At 41.3% G+C, this 16,984-nt stretch overlaps 1 pseudogene; it reads left to right on the top strand.

The window, feature by feature from the left end:
- Positions 1-15,116: 15,116 nt before the first annotated feature.
- Positions 15,117-16,984, top strand: part of LOC131060190 (SNF1-related protein kinase regulatory subunit gamma-like PV42b) — an 88,269-nt pseudogene continuing 86,401 nt past the window's right edge.

Raw genomic sequence — 16,984 nt, 5'->3', positions numbered from 1 at the left:
ATAACCATATGCATTTAGATAGCGAGTAGCATTTTATGATGAACAGGGAATGCCACCATGACTGACATGATTGATTTGTTTGACTGCAGGAGTATTTGCCTATGCTAGAGTCACGGGAGAGATTCCCGTCCACACAGAGGTTGCGACCTGAGTTGTCTTTTCAGGATAGAGCTGCCATCGAGGAGATGGGTTTGAGACACGTGTTGTATGTGCCTGAGTTTCGGGCAAATATGGGTTTGCTGACTGCGCTGGCCGAGAGATGGCATTCAGAGACATGCACATTTCATTTGCCGATGGGTGAGATGACAGTCACCCTCGAGGATGTCTACTGGATTCTGCGGATACCGATTGATGGAGAGCTGATTCCATATGATCGTGACGGAGACAGGGAGGCACTGAGACGGGTATTCCAGGATCCCGGACTAGAGATGAGAGCAAGACATGTGGCATGGGATACCATGACTGCGACAGGGTTAGCTTTGCCAACTGTGATTGTAGGAGTTATCAGTGGTTTCCTGTGTCCGGACAGGGCGACACGGGGGTTGGCAGTGGGCTGGGGAGGAGCACTGGAGACATTGGTTACACATCACACCAGATATGCATGGGGTCCATGTGTGTTGGCACACCTATATTATGAGCTTCACCAGTTTGTCTACCATGGATCAGTGGGACTGGTTTGTGGAGTGACACTACTGCAGGTGTGGGCATATGAGCATCTGCCTGTCACACGGCCGATACACTTCAGAGGTAGGGGTCATGGACGGAGTTTTGTTCATCTGTACGACATGATCACGTCACAGCCTCGGATTGGCAGGCTAGAGCACTGGAGGCGAGTGATAGATGACATTGACACAGTCATCTGGAGGCCGTATCTGGGGTGCGAGGAGTGGGAGGATGATGCAGTGGAGCTGCCTTACACCTTCAGGAGCAGATATTTGATTGGGCGGACGCCCTATATACTGGAGAGGCAGCTGGTAGATAGGATTGGCCGACAGTTTGGCCGGATCCAGCGGATGCCACGAGGCTCGGGTATGTATGCCCGTACAGTCAGGGATCAGGCGCAGTTTGGACCGCTGTTGTCATATGATCAAGCAGTTACACAGCTGGCAGAGATGGTGCCCCTACCTTGGGATATGTGGCCGGAGATTGAGGATGCAGAGTACACAGCGTATTGGGCCGAGCATCCATTCCCCCGATTGACAGATCCAAGAGAGCTACTGGATGGAGATGGAGGAGGAGATGATGATGATGATGGTGGGGGTAGAGGCCGACAGCGGCGGAGGGGAGTAGTTGGGGAGAGGAGGGTGGCACCTCGGAGGGAGGTGAACAGGAGGGACAAGCTCAGGTGGTGAGGGGTCGCGGTGGAGTGCCCCTGCAGGTACTAGCAGCACAGGGTCCTAGGGCACAGGGACAGAGATAGGGACAGGTGCAGGTGCCTAGGCATGCACAGAGACAGGTACAGGGACCTAGACATGTACCAAGACAGGTACAGGGATAGGTACAAGAGCAGGCACCCGCAGAGGGAGAGCCATAGGCAGAGGCAGAGGGTGGGGATCCAGAGGAGGATGAGCTGATTGAGCTCAGGGAGATCTGCCAGGGCCAGGCAGACGAGATCCAGGAGTTGGAGAGGGAGAGGGACCGACTCAGGACCCGGCTCAGGGATACTGAGCGGGAGAGGGATCAGGCGATTCAGCGCTACACTGAGGCTGAGACAGCGCTGAGGGTAGGGAGGCAGGCAGCGGAGGACACAGGAGCAGGCTACGCATATGTCCTGCGAGCCGGAGAAGAGATTGCCTACTGGAGGGACCTGTATTATGGTGTCGTGCCAGCAGATCAGTGGGCGAGGAGCTTCCATAGACCATCGCGGACAGCGACGACTACGGGAGGGAGCTGGAGGAGACAAGCATTGAGTGGTGGGGTCATGGGTCCTCCTCCACCACCAGACAGGCAGGGTGATCCTAGAGCGGGTCCGTCTAGAGCTCAGATTCCGTCGAGGCCAGGCGGCTCCGAGGGAGGGAGTTCATCATAGCCATAGAGGGCTCCCTTGTATCAGTATTTGTACCATTTTTTTGTATTGTAGACACCTGCGGGTGATTTTGTAGCCATATGATTCTTTTGACATCATTGTATCATGACACATTTGATTATATATGAGAGATGATTCATTTTTTTTGCGGCAGCTATATGCATGTGTACCTATATGATGAGATGTTCTTATGTGATGCTTATGATATGGATGCAAATATGTACATGATGCAATGCACTATATATTTTTGTTCTTTTATGTTGTATATGCGATGCATGATGCAAATGTGAATGTATGTGATGAAAATGAATATGATAATGCAAATGTAAATTGTGCTAACAGGTGTTGTGTGCAGGATGTGATGCCATTGTGATCCCTATATGTATGTATGAAATGCTTATATGTGGTAATGTAGGTGCAGCTACATGAAATGCAAATATTTTTGGTGTGTCATTATACTCAGTCATGTGATAGCGAGCTACGCGGACTCGAGAAGGATGATGGAAGTCAATCAAGAAAGGGGGATGGAAGATAGAAGATATGAAAGTGAAAGAGCTTCTTGTGTGTTATCATCATTGAGCTTATTATGGCAAAATAGGTTATGACAATCGAGGCATATGTTCGACCCAGAAAGTCATTGTACCTGTTTGCATGGAGATAAGACAGTCACAAACAAGGAATGCCCCAGTTCACACTAGACTCACAGTGTCCTCATATCCTTGGACAAGTCATAGCATTACTAAGAGACAATCCACAGACAACAAATACAAATAGGTGACGATACCCCATCCTCGCCTTTCTAGTCAAAGACATCCTGGAGATAGAATCTCTAGTCAAAGACATCCCGGAAAAGCTAAAAGACATGTCACCAAAAAAGATGAAATCAAAAGAAAACCAAGACTCGACACCAACATCCACTGTAGTCCTCAAGTTTAGTGTCTCTTGTCACTTGTATAAGTCTTATTTGATTGTGGTCACAATGTTTACTTTCACAGAAAGGATAGATAGCACTGAACCATATTGTTGTCTGAGTCTGTTGAAAGATTTGATTTGTTGAAGCCTATTGTTGCTGCTGTATCTCATCTGAAACTGACTGAATCCATGAAACTGATACTTTATTGCGGAGAAGACGAAACTTTATTGCGAACTGGTGATGCAAATGTTGCTTTATTGCAGATTGTGCGCGAATAGACTGGAGGAAGCTGGAAGAAACTGTACCCCTCGAAACATGTGATGTTCTTAGTTCCACACCCATCACTAGACGTAGGATTTGCCTTAGCCACAGATAGGATCTGGTTTATTATGGATGGAAAGGGATGAAAAAGGAGGTTTATTGTGAATGGCTAACCAATCTTGGGTAGATCAATTGACAAGCCATGATGGGAATGGGTAAGTTTATTATGAGTGAATAGGTTGTGAGTGTTGCAAAGTGAAATGATGAAAGAGAATCCTGAAGGAGGGAGGAGCAAAGTCTTTACACATGGCGTTGGGAACCCAGTTTTCACCATGGTACTTGCCCAGGGCACCACCGAAGTGGTTTTCACCGTTGGACGAAATTATTTCTCTTTACTTTTTTCAATTTTTCAATGTTTTTTGTGTCACAAGGCGCCTGTTTGCCAGGTTTTCACCAAGTAACGATTTTTTTGTTTTATAATTTTTTTTGTTTTTTTGAATTTTTTTTTGATTTTTTTTGTGTTTTTGAATTAGGATATTCCGAAGAGCTATGTGTAAAACCTGCGAAGGTGCATGCTGTTGATAGGATCCTCCAAAGGTTCACCTTCTGTAGTTGAGAGCTGATATGCCCCAGATCCATATACTGCTGTGACGATGTAAGGACCCAGCCAATTTGGTTCAAACTTACCCTTCTTCTCTCTGTCTTGCTAATTTTTGGGGTTTTCTCTGAGAACCAAGTCACCTACCTCAAATGTGCGAGGCTTGACCTTGTGATTGTAGCTACGACTCATTCATTGTTGGTAAGCCTTGAGATGATTAAAAGCAGTTTGTCTCCATTCATCCAACAGTTCTAGTTCTTGTAAGCGAGAGACCCTGTAGTCTTCATCAGTGATGATGTTTTGCAAAGAGACCCGTAAAGAGGGTAACTCGACCTCAATAGGCAAGATGGCTTCAGTGCCGTAGACAAGTGAATATGGTGTAGCTCCTGTAGGTGTGCGGACACTTGTGCGGTAGGCCCAAAGTGCAGGATTGAGTTGGATATGCCAGTTACGGCCAGCGTCGTCGACTGTCTTTTTGAGGATTTTAAGAATTATTCTATTAGACGCCTCAGCTTGGCCATTACCTTGGGGGTAATATGGTGTGGAGAAACGATGGGAAATATGGAAGCAGTCACAGAGTTCACGAACATCCTGATTTTTGAAGGGACGCCCGTTATCAGTAATAATGGACTTAGGAATACCATATCGGCAAATGATATAGTTAAGGATGAAAGTAGCAATTTGTTTTCCAGTGACTTGTGTGAGAGGCACGACTTCAATCCATTTTGTGAAATACTCTGTGGCAGTGATAATGAATTTATGACCATTGGAAGAAGGAGGGTGAATCTTGCCTATGAGATTGAGTCCCCACTGACAAAAGGGCCAAGGAGACGCAAGTGGTTGTAGTTCTTGTGCCGGCGCATGTATGAGGTCTCCATGAATTTGACATTGCTTACATTTCTTGACAAACTGATATGAGTCTTTTTCCATATTGGGCCAATAATATCCAGTCCTGATGAGTTTCTTGGCCAAGGTAGGACCACTAGCATGTGGACCACATATCCCTTCATGCACTTCACGTAACGCAATCTGAGCTTCGTCGCTTTCTAGACATCTAAGAAGAGTGCCATCTAGACCTTGTCGGTATAGGATATTAGCTAAAGTGACATATCGAGAGGATTGGCGAATGAAAGTGCGGCGTTGGTTGTTTGATAGATCAGGAGGTAGGGTATTGTTGCGAAGGTATGTGAAGATGGAGCCATATAACTGGGATTCAGGACCAACAACGCATATCATTTCAGTAGGAGTGATCTCATATGACAGAACCAACAGGTTGTCTACCAAGAACTCATAGCAGGTTTCATTTTGAGGCAGGTCAATTAGTGAAGCAATTGTAGCCATGGCATCTGCAGCACGATTCTGCTCTCTTGGTATCTGCTCAAAGTCTATCTTTGTAAAGTGTTGTTTCAGATTATCCACCATTTGTTTATAAGGCAGTAATTTTTCATCTTTTGTTTGGTAATCATCAGTTGCTTGACGGATAACAAGTTGGGAGTCTCCAAAAACACGAAGTTCCTGGATCTTCCATTGAACTGCAATTCGTAATCCTGTTGTTAATGCCTCATATTCCGCTATATTGTTAGTGCAAGGAAATGATAAGCGGTATGATTTTGGTATAGAATCGCCTTGAGGAGTTATAAAGAGAATACCAGCTCCTGCCCCATGCTGTGTGTATGAGCCATCAAAGTACAGTTGCCATGGCTTTGCACGTGACACTGTTAAAATGGATTCATCTGGAAATTCTGAATTTAAAGGAACATCATCTATCATGGGAGCATCTGCTAATTGATCTGCGATGGCTTGTCCTTTTATTGCTTTTCTGTCCACATACTCGATGTCGAATTCACTCAATATCATTACCCATTTGGCCAGCCGCCCAGTAAGTGTAGCTTTGTTGAGAAGGTATTTTAATGGATCAATTCTTGCAATCAACTTAGTCTTGTGAGTGAGCATATAATGTCGTAATTTCTGTGAAGCAAAGACCACAGCGAGACATGCACGCTCGATTGGTGTGTAGTTTAGCTCGTATCCCACCAATGTGCGACTGATATAGTATACTGCTTTTTCCTTGCCGTCAGCAATTTGTTGCGCTAAGAGTGCCCCCAGTGTTGTTGGAGTAGCTGAAATGTATAATAACAGTGGTTGATCTGGAACTGGTGGCATCAGAACTGGTGGATTTAGGAGATAGTCTTTGAGCGTCTGGAAAGCCTGTTGACAGTTATCATCCCATTTGAATTTGATGTTTTTATGTAGCAAGTGCTGAAAAGGATTGCACTTATCCGCCAGTTGTGCTATGAATCTTCGGATGGACTGGAGTCTGCCTTGTAAGGATCGAAGTTGACTGATATTTCTTGGTGGTTGCATTTCCAAGATAGCTTTGACTTTTGCTGGATCCGTTTCAATTTCTCTTTTGGATACAATGAATCCTAGGAGCTTCCCGGAGGTTACTCCAAAGACACATTTCTTAGGGTTTAATCTTACTTTGTATTTTTCCAACCGATCAAAGGTAACTGAAAGTATGTCCAAATGTGTATTTCTGTCTATTGATTTGACCAAGAGATCGTCAACATAATCTTCCACAGTTACATGCATGAGATCATGAAAAATAGTAGTCATAGCTCTTTGATATGTAGCACCTGCATTTTTCAGCCCAAAGGGCATGACATTCCAACAGAAAGTTCCCCACGGACAAGTGAATGATGTTTTATGTTGATCCTCGGGTGCAATTCTTATCTGATTATAGCCAGAGAATCCATCCATTAATGATAGCATTTCATGACCTGCTGTGAGATCAACAATCAAGTCAATGTTTGGTAATGGGAAGTCATCCTTTGGACAAGCTTTGTTGATGTCTCTGAAATCTGTGCAAATTCTAATGCTGCGATCTGGTTTACTGATAGGTACCAAATTGGAGATCCATTCGAGGTAATCAATTGGGCGTATGAATCCGACATCAAGTAATTTCTCAAGCTCTGCTTTGACTAGTAATGCCACTTGTGGATGCATTTTCCTTAATTTCTGTTTCACTGGCTTTGCCCCCGGTTTGACCGTCAAATGATGCATTACCAAATCCGGATCCAGTCCAGGCATATCAGCGTATGACCATGCAAAGTTGATTTGTCGTTCTTTGAAGAAGCTTATGAATTTTGATCTTTCGGACTCTGTTAATGATTGAGCCAGGAATATGTTATGTGGAACTTCTTCTGTACCAATGTTTGTTTTGATAGTCTCCTCTACCAACATGGATGATTTTTCCTCATATGATGCTGGGAGAATGTCGAGCCTTCCATCTTCGGGTGCCTCAGAGAGGTTTTTGCCCTCAGATACGTCCTTTCTTTTTACTTTTTTGGGGTCAGATAGCGCCACAGTGTGGTTTTCACCATAAGACCCTTGATTTGTTCTTATTTTCACATTTTTGCGATTGGAAGGTCCGACACCCTCACCAAAATATGCCATGTTGTTGAGTTCTATGGTGTATCCTGCTTTGTGGTCCCCAGGGGGAAGATCATCTCGTATGCCAAGATAGTCAATAATAGCTTCGTCATTCTGAAATGTGTCAAATTGTGCTGGTCCTTCATAATCCCAGTCAATGAGTTGGTGGTGAACAAGGGGAAGGCCTTTAATGTTTTTAGAGTTTGCGGGGCTAAGAGTGAAGATGTGGTTATATTCGGGTATATCGAGGCAATCGTCGAGGTCATCGATGGCACTCTCCTCGTCAGTTTCGATCGCAAGCGAATCCAAATTGTCGTTACTAGTAGCGCCTTCCGGGACAGGTGTCCTCATCCTATGTGATTTCGACCTAGAACCTTGAGACGAAGACTGTGCAGAATCCTTATGGGTTGTTTCTTGACCAACTCTGAACTTTTTATAAAATTCCTCTTCTTCTGTGGGTTCATCTGGCTCTCTGAATGTCTCGGTGAGCTCGTAGTCACTGGAGGATTTGTCTGAACCCCATTCCCATTCGTTGGAATCTGTGGAATAGCAATCTTCTTGTTGAACTTTGGCAACTTTGATTTGTGATGCCTCTTCTGTCCCTTTTGTGTGGATCTTGGAAGTCAGAAAACCAAGTCCCTTTGAGTGTTCTCTTCTTACAGTCAATTCAGGTTGTAGGGGTTCCATGACGCTGTCTTTGCGTAACCCAAGAGGGCTTTTTCCATCATACCCAAATTTTTGTAGAATCTTGAAGCCTTTGCCATATTTCTCACAAGGTATATTGATCTGATCATGTGTGTCATCTTCAATGTCTTTATAGAGCATTTTGTATAAATCTTCCTCTTCCAGTTCGCCCCATCTTTGAAAGGTAGTAGGATCCCATTTGAGCGTCATGATGAATGTTTGCTTGTTAGGATGTGGCCTTCCAAATTCTTTTGGAGAGCTCATGACTTGTCGTAAATACATGGTCTAATTTAAAGTGTATTCTCCCATGCCTTTGTCCTGAAATCTACCTTTAAGTTCACCTTGTTTTGATGTCGAAGGTTTTAATGACTCAGGGTCAATGTATGCCGAAGAAGGAACAACCTCACGATTACTGGGAATGATGGTCTCCGTATGTGATCTCAGGTTATTGCAATATATGAACAGATTAGGATCACCGTTAACTGTTACCTCGACTCCATTATGAGGAAACTTAATGCATTGATGATATGTTGATGGGACTGCCCTCATCTCATGAATCCAAGGATGTCCTAGCAATATATTATAAGTGAGATCTAAATCCAGGACCTGACAAACCACATCCTTTGTAACTGGCCCAATTCTTAGAGGTAAGGTGACCGTGCCCTTGGATGAGCGCTCTTCATCATCGTATGCCTTGATGGTGATTTGATTTTTTGAATTCACAGCTTTATTGGAATATCCCAATTGTTTAACGGTGCTCAATGTACAAATGTTTAGACCAGCTCCTCCATCTATCAGGACTCGCTTTATTCGATGCTTGTGTATGAAGGCTTCAATATGTAATGGTGCATTATGTGGCTGACTTGCGGAGGCGTCATCGGCTTCTGTGAATGTAAGGGAATGTGGAATGGAAAGGTATCCCACCATGGCTTGAAACTGGTCCACGTTCAGATCAGTAGGAATGGCGGTGTCTCTCAAGATTTTGTCAAGAATAGCTTTATGAGCAGGGGATATGCGTAAGAGCTCAAGGATGGAGATGAGCGCGGGTGTCTTCCCTAACTGTTCTACAAGGTCATACTCAGGTTTGGTTGATGAAGAAGCGGTGTTTTTAGTGGAGGCACCTGACAACGTAATCTTACCTCGACGAGTTGCAACATGACATTCAGAGGTAGGTTCGGAAGAAGATCCAACACCTCTTAGAACAATCTTGGGTCTCTGAGGAAGATTCTCAGGATTTTTGTTCTTGATGGTAATAGTAGAGATATGATTATCCATTGAGATGTGATTGATAGTTGAGTCATAGTTGTAAGGTGCTCTAGTATAGTTGGCCTGATCATCTGTGACTTGGGCTTTTCCTTTGTCATGCTTTGGGAATGGTTCCTGAAACATCTCATGTTCTTGATTAGACGAATGTCCCTCAATCTCAATGTCACCTCTATCAATGAGATCTTGCACGATATTCCTCAGTCGATGGCAATTTCCTGTCTTATGACCCTTGCTCTTATGAAACTCACAATACTCATCATCATTCCACCAATTTGGTTTGACCTTTGGTTCATATGGAGGAAAATCTGGAACTGTGATCACTTTGTTTGCCACTAGCTTTTTGAAGACTGATTCAAGTGGTTCTCCCAATGGAGTGTACTTCCTTCATGATCTGGAAGTTGTTTGAGTATTCACTTGATTGTTTGTAGAACTTGATCCTGAAAAGATGAACTTGGGTCTCACTGTATTGGCATCAACAACGCCATCGTTGACTGTGTTCTTGTTTTTATTCCAAAATCTTGGCTTGTCTTTTCCTTTAAAGTCATCTTTGTTTTCCTTGAATAGCTTGATGACTCCTTGTTCAATTAGGACCTTTTCTGTTGCTAAGCCTTTTTCAATGACGTCCTTGAAGGTGGACAAACAAGCTTTCCTTAGATCATAGCCAATATCCTTGTTAACGTTTTGAGTGAACATTTCTACCATTTGTTTTTGGGGAATTTCACAAGAGCATCTGCTGGCTAGATTTCTCCATCTTTGTAAAAATGACGCAAAAGATTCTCCCTCCTTTTGCTTAGTATTGCACAAAGTAGTGACTGAGATATCTGTTTCTATGTTGTAGGAGAAATGCTGAATAAATGCCTCTGCTAAGTCACCCCATGACTTAATACCAGGAGGTAATTGAGAGAACCATTCCATAGCTTGATCGCCTAAGCTTTGCGGGAATAACCTCATCAAATATGTTTCTTCTGCCGCTACCTCTATGCAAGCTGTGAAAAATTGTCGTATGTGTGCCTTGGGGTCTCCTTTTCCTCTATACTTGTCAAATTTTGGCATCACAAAGTGTGCCGGAAATGGAGGCATTGGAATGCTCTTATCAAATGGATAAGGACATATGTCTCTCATAGTGTATGTTGGTTTTGGTGTACTCATGTCCTCCATTTTCTTTTGTAAATCTCTGATTTGTTGCTCCAAATTATTCTTAGGTGGCGATCGATTTCTTGTAGCATACCCCATGTTTGGGACACCAATTTGAGGAGGAGCTTGTTGCATGTATGGATGATATTGATCATAGACATGTTCATATGGAGGAGGCTTATATTGATGTGGCATATAGGGAGCACTTGGTATAGCTTCATGTTGAGGAACCCCATATCTATTTTGTGCATATATACCATATTCTATAGGCACGTCATGTTCTATTGTGTTGCCCCCAAATTTGACATGAGGTTTCCTTGTGTCCAAATTTTGAGCATGCCTTTGAATGTCCACTTGTTTTGATTGATCCATAGCTTGAGCATGTGATTGAGCATATCTATCTGCATAAGACTTCCATAATGGTCTTCGAAGGTAAGTATCATATGTTTGACCGTGTGTATGTGGGACTTCTAGTTTTTGAAGTAAAGCTGATGGTGATTCAGGTACCATATGCGGTCCTCTATTTCCTCCACTATTAGGTCTCCTTTGATCCATGTTGGAGTGAGTTTGTTGCGAGGGTCGGTTTTCCATAAGTTGAGACATGTCAAAGTCATGAGGTATTTTAGCTCCACTTTGTGCCATCATGTGTAAGAAGTATTGTCTATCCCTCCTCATTATCTCTTCAACCAATCTATTGAAATGAGGATTCATTATGGATTCTTCTATATCTGCTGATTGTATTGAAAAGTTGTCCACATTGTCATTGTGTGTAGCATTTTTGTTTGCAGTGTCTGTGTTTTCCACATTTGGAATGTGTCTATAAATGTCCATGTCAGGCAGTGTAGTGTGCTCAGGATTGAAAAATAAATCATTGTCATACTCATAAGAACTCATGTTGGTGGACTCTTGAGCTTCTTTAGCTTTTCTCCTAGATTTTTGAAGACGGGTTTCAACCATGAACTAGGTGTTTGACCAAGATGTGTAAGACTAGATGAAAAATGGAAAGAGTATGGAAGACCAAGAGTTGTATGGAGCGTAAATGAATCTGAAGTTTACTTGCAATGTCCAAAGTGTAAGACCAAGTATGTAAGTAGTAGAGTAGGTGTGACTTCCAAAGAGAGGATAGTTTCTCTTGATGAGGTAAGCTGACCTTGACCCTAAGTAAGACCAAATGAGACCCAAAGGTAAGAAACCTTGATGAGGGACCACTTAGCAAAGTGTAGTTGTATGTAGTATGTTGACAAAGTATGATGAGGACAAGCAAGTGACCTTTTGACTCAAGTTTAGACAAGTGTGAATGTAAAATGAGATGTGAAGCAATGATGGACTGTATGAGACCCAGAGACAGGTTGAATGCTAGATGAAACCTGAAGAAACAACCTAGGAAGCTCAAGTATTCCGAAATTGATTTCTTTTGTTTGTTGGACTCTGAAATTTTTTTCTTGCAATTTTGAACATAGACGTGCCTGTATACTTCACAGACGCGGTTTCCTGACACAGACGCTACTCTGTTTAACACAGACGCGATTATGAGATTTTCCTGTTTATGTTTGTTGGACTGTAAAGGTTTTTGCAATTCTGGACACAGACACGACTGTATACTTCACAGACGCGATTCCCAGACACAGACGTGTTTCTGTTCGACACAGACGCTTCTAGACACACAGACGCTATTATGCCCTTCACAAACACGCTTAGATTACTTAGACGCGGTTAAAACAGACACAGACGCGTTTTTGTAAACTTCGTGCAATTTTTCCAATCTGTGAAGTTGTTTTTGTTGTGACCAAATCTGACTATTTGACTGTTTTTCGTGACAAGAGGACACAATGTTGATGAGGACTCAATGTTTGCTAGTGTTTAGACTCCAAAATGACTCCAAGAAAAGTGTGTTGTTTGATGTAAAATTGTTTTGCATACACTTGAAGACACAAAAGACACAATGTTTTGTTGTTTGGTCTTGACTGTTTTGAATATTTAACATAAGTCAAGCACAATTCTTATGGCTGGCCAAGACAATAGTTGTTGATCCCACATGGGGTTTTACCCCCGAGGCTACGCTATTCAGAGCGGATACTTAGATGCTTGACCTCACTGGCTCCACCCTCGGCACTCACTTCTCGGGTCAGCCAAGCATCAGTCCCCATGAAAACTCCCCATGGCGAACTTTGTATCTCTACTAAGAACCGTATGTGTGTGGGCCGCTACCAGAGGTCCGACCTCCTGCCCCAACAACTAGAAGGATTTGGGCCTCTAAAACAAAATGGTGCTAGTAAGGGCATCCGCTCGTGTGGCCATACATGTGGCACTTTCAGCTCTGTAAATACAGAAGGCTCCCAGCCGGTAGGGGTTACGCCCTACAAATGATCAAATAAATTTGATCAAACGGGTTTATGGGGAGACATAGTGTCGGTATGAACTAATCAGCACACGTTATCCATAGTTTTCACCATGAATACATTTGATTATAGTGGTTTGGAAGAGGTGGGTTTTCCTCGCTACCACTTGGGTCGTTCTCTTCTCACTAGTAGTCCTAATGACCACACGGGAAGACAGACCCTCTAAAGATAAACAAAAAGAGCCTATTGCTCAAGACACAAAAGACAATGATTCAATTTTAGTGCACCAATGGAAGTGTTTGCTAATCTATGAAAACAAGGCACACAACAAAATTTCAAAACCCTAGCCAAGGACCTACAACAAAATTTGTTAGTAGTTTGGGTTGTTTCAAATGATCACCCCTTCCTGCAAGCACACAAGTTAGGTGAATTTAAAAAACCCAAAAGACTTTGTGAAAGAGGGGCCTTCAACAAAAACGTTTTTGCTTCCAAAAAAAGCTGCACAAACTTGGTTAGCTAGATCTGCAAGGGTTAGTCCAAAAATAAATCAGATCTGAAACCCTAAATATGAAATCCGAAAACCGAATCAATGAAAATTTGAAAATTTTGAAACAGTAAAAACACAGATGCTGTTATACCAGACACAGACGCGGTTCTGTGATGCACAGACGCGGCCAAAACACACAGACGCCCGTCTCGGACACAGGCGTGATCAAAAGTAACGCAGACGCGATTATGTAACACAGACGCCCCTGTCTGAGACCTGCAAAACAAAATTTGTTGAAAACACAGACGCGATTCCCGCCTCCGCAGACGCTCCTGAAACTCAGAGACGCGACCCGAACACTCGCAGACGCGGAAATACCTAAAATGTCGTCGAAAAATGTCCGATCTGCAACTTCAAAAACGCAAAATCTGCGACAAAAAGGTTAAATGCAAAAGGGACAAGAGTCCCACCGGGCGTGCCAAAATGTGTATGGTGAAAATGGATAACAATAATAACAATATTGAAAGGCTAAATGAATTCAACCACAAAACCCTAGCCTAACAATCAACAAAGATCCACCATAACATATGAAGATTACCTAAGACAATGCAAATCACATGAAATCACAAAGATTATACCATCACATGTCCAATAGGGTTTTGATCTCCATTCTTCCTATCTCCATTGATCTTGCTTGATATATTTGCTCTCAGATTTTATATGCACAAGAGCTCAACAAAGAACGGAATGTGGTTGCAAGTAGGATCGTAGTGTAGTCAAAATGATCATTAGAATGCTTCATTAGCATGAGTGATTAGGGTTTGATAATGAAGGAAACATCTCCTTAAATAGAAGACACAATATGAAATGGAGGGATAAGATTGAGAGGTGTAAAAAGAGAGGTCGGCTAAGATTAGAGGGTAGGTAAAAGAAATACCAAAATAATGAAAGGGGTAGGTAGTGTAGGAATTAAGAGATGAATGACATGTGTCATGGGTAGAAAAGGTTAATGAATTAATTAAATAAATAAAGATTTATTTAATTAATAGAAGAAGTAGGATAATTAAATAAATAAGATATTTATTTAATTTAGGAAAAGGATAATTTAAATAAATAAATGTATTTATTTAAATGAGAAATGAGGCTAGAAGAGGATAAATGAATTAATTAAATAAATAAAGATTTATTTAATTAATAGAAGAATTAGGCTTAGAATTAGGTTTTATTTATTTAATTAGACTGGACAATTTTAGGTGTCTACATCTTCCATTAGAGGAAGCCATGATTTTGAAATCTTTTCATGGAGTTTCAGGAGACTAGGCTAGAAGTTGCAAAACCTTCTAATCAACCCAATCTTAGAAATACTATTAAATAAATATAATTAATTATACATGCACCTTAACACGAGTGATTGTGTCTCCAATATATTGAAAGAGATACTATATTTTAAATTTTTTATTCAATATTTTTTATACTTATTGAAAAATAAAACAACTCTTTAATAAAATATCAAATAAATAATGTGATAAAAAATCTTATTTAAATTTAAAATGATAATTATTTTAAAAATATTATTTATTAATTTATATTTTTATTTACTTAAGTATATAATTATTACTATTTTATTTATCAAATTACATAATAAGTAATTTAAAAAACTCAAAAGAAAGAAAAATGTAAATAAAAAAATACAATTAATATAGCTCCTGCATTTCTGTCATAGATTTAAAAAAAAAGGTATACTAATTTAAATATAAGTTTAATCATATTAAGAAAGAGAAATATAATCTAAATATGTGACAGAGAGAGTAAATGAAAATTTATTTAAATAAAAGCTAAAAGTAATAGAAATGAGTTAAGTGAGGCCCACATTAAACAACCAAACTAAACAGTTAATACTCAGTGTAAACTGTTTTAAGTCCAGCCGCTGTTTCCAATCTTCAATCCCATAGACTCTCATAGATGTCAAATCTCATATTTCCCAGAGCTTAAAATGTTCATACATAACCTGGACAGTGGAAAAGACATGGAGGGTGGGAGATCGGTTTTGCATAGTTGTTGTATGTGCTTTGAAACCACGGGCTAAAGGCTATAATAAATTGTATTTGATGATTGCTACGTGTAAGCATGGAAGTTTGCATGCGTTTATATAAGGAGCAGCACAGCAATACAGAGTGGATGTCGATCAATGGTGGAGACTAACATGGTGAGAAGAACAAGAGTTATGGAAGTGGTGGAGCACAAGAGGAGGTTAGTGGAGCTGCCATACGCAGCGAGCATAGCAGACACTGTGCAAGTAATGGCTGCGAATGACGTGGTGGCAGTGGCAGTGGCTGCTCCAACTGGGAAGTGGACGGGAGCAGGAGGCTCCATGATATTAACGTGCCTTAAACCATCTGGTGCTCATTCAAAGCACTGACATTTTGGTCCACATTGCAGAATCTGATGACATGTCCCTTTCTGTTTCTTCTATCATAGGCCACTCTCTCGAGGGTCTCAGCCTGTGGACCATTAATCCTAACACCAGGTTCGCTTTCTCTAACTTATTTCTCTTTTTAAGCTTCCTCTGGTCTATTTAATTTTTGTATTTGCCTGAAAAAACAGCTCATAAAAATGCCCCGTGTCCTATGCAGAGAGCTAGAATTGTTCAACATTTGAGAAAATAAAGATCTTTATACAATGACAAACTTGGCAAATATTCCTGCTCAAATTCACCAGGGCAAAATTTGGGCACAACTTTTGAAATCTGAGACTTAGATGATTACTTGTCTTAAGTGCAAACCGATAGGCAAAGGAACACAAATCGTTTCAGTTTCACTTTACCAAATTGTGTCCCACTGATTAATTAGTTTTAAATTCAAATGGGGATTTTATAGCAAAAGCCCATGTTGAAATCTTTGAAAGACACGTTAGTTTGTAATTTTTTCACTAACATATTGCAACCAACTGTGAGTACTGTCTATTTCAATGACGAGGTCAGGTTCAAATTTGTAGGTGAGTTTTCAGGAATTGGTTATCCTTCGGTTGTAAAAGCTTAGTCAAGGAGGTGTGTTTCCTCCTCAGCCAGCCTTTCCGGCCACCCCACCCCAAGTCAGAAATGGAGTAGTCCCTCAAACCGAATATGGTAACTGTAAAACTCACCAACGCAGAAAGCGGCTTTTGATTGACTATCAAGATGATTGGTTGAAGAAAACACTAGTCAAATGATCTGTTTTATGATCGCTATACTGGCACAAGTCATGATGAGGATGGCGAAATTTCACCAGCTTCATGTAGAAGTAAGTAATCAATCAAGTTCTACTTGATAAGTTACAGTCTTTCCATTTGCAGAAACCAAACAGATCCTCGTTCCTTAAAAAGTAGATGCTAAGCCTTATAAATTTAGGAGACACCACTGCTATAAATTATCAAACATAATCAATCTGTAAATTTAATAATACAATGATGAATTGCGAAATTCTAGACTCAACTATTGTATATTCAAAAGACACCATTCAAGTCAATTTGTAAGAGAAATGTCTGAAAGAAAAATTAACCTAGATGATTTCATCTTCATTGTATGCTCACGATGTTTATCAATTTGCAAGAGAGATGATTGAAAGAAAAATAAACGTAGATGGTTTTATTTTCACCGAGAATTCAAAATATTACAAAATTTGGGCATACGAGAATGCCAACATAGAGGCTGATAAACCTAGCTTTGTCGGTGTCTAGCAGACTACCTAACAAGCTGAGCTATACCAAACTGCTTTACCTAGGGTAAATGCCTATACAGACTGGAGTATAAGCTACGAATCATAACTACTGAATTTTGAACATGAATGTGTTCATAAGATTTCGAATG

Source organism: Cryptomeria japonica, chromosome 7 (genome assembly GCF_030272615.1).
Source record: "Cryptomeria japonica chromosome 7, Sugi_1.0, whole genome shotgun sequence".
Taxonomy (NCBI): domain Eukaryota; kingdom Viridiplantae; phylum Streptophyta; class Pinopsida; order Cupressales; family Cupressaceae; genus Cryptomeria; species Cryptomeria japonica.
The sequence above is the reverse complement of the archived record's forward strand: the minus strand, read 5'-3'. Positions and strand labels throughout refer to the sequence as shown.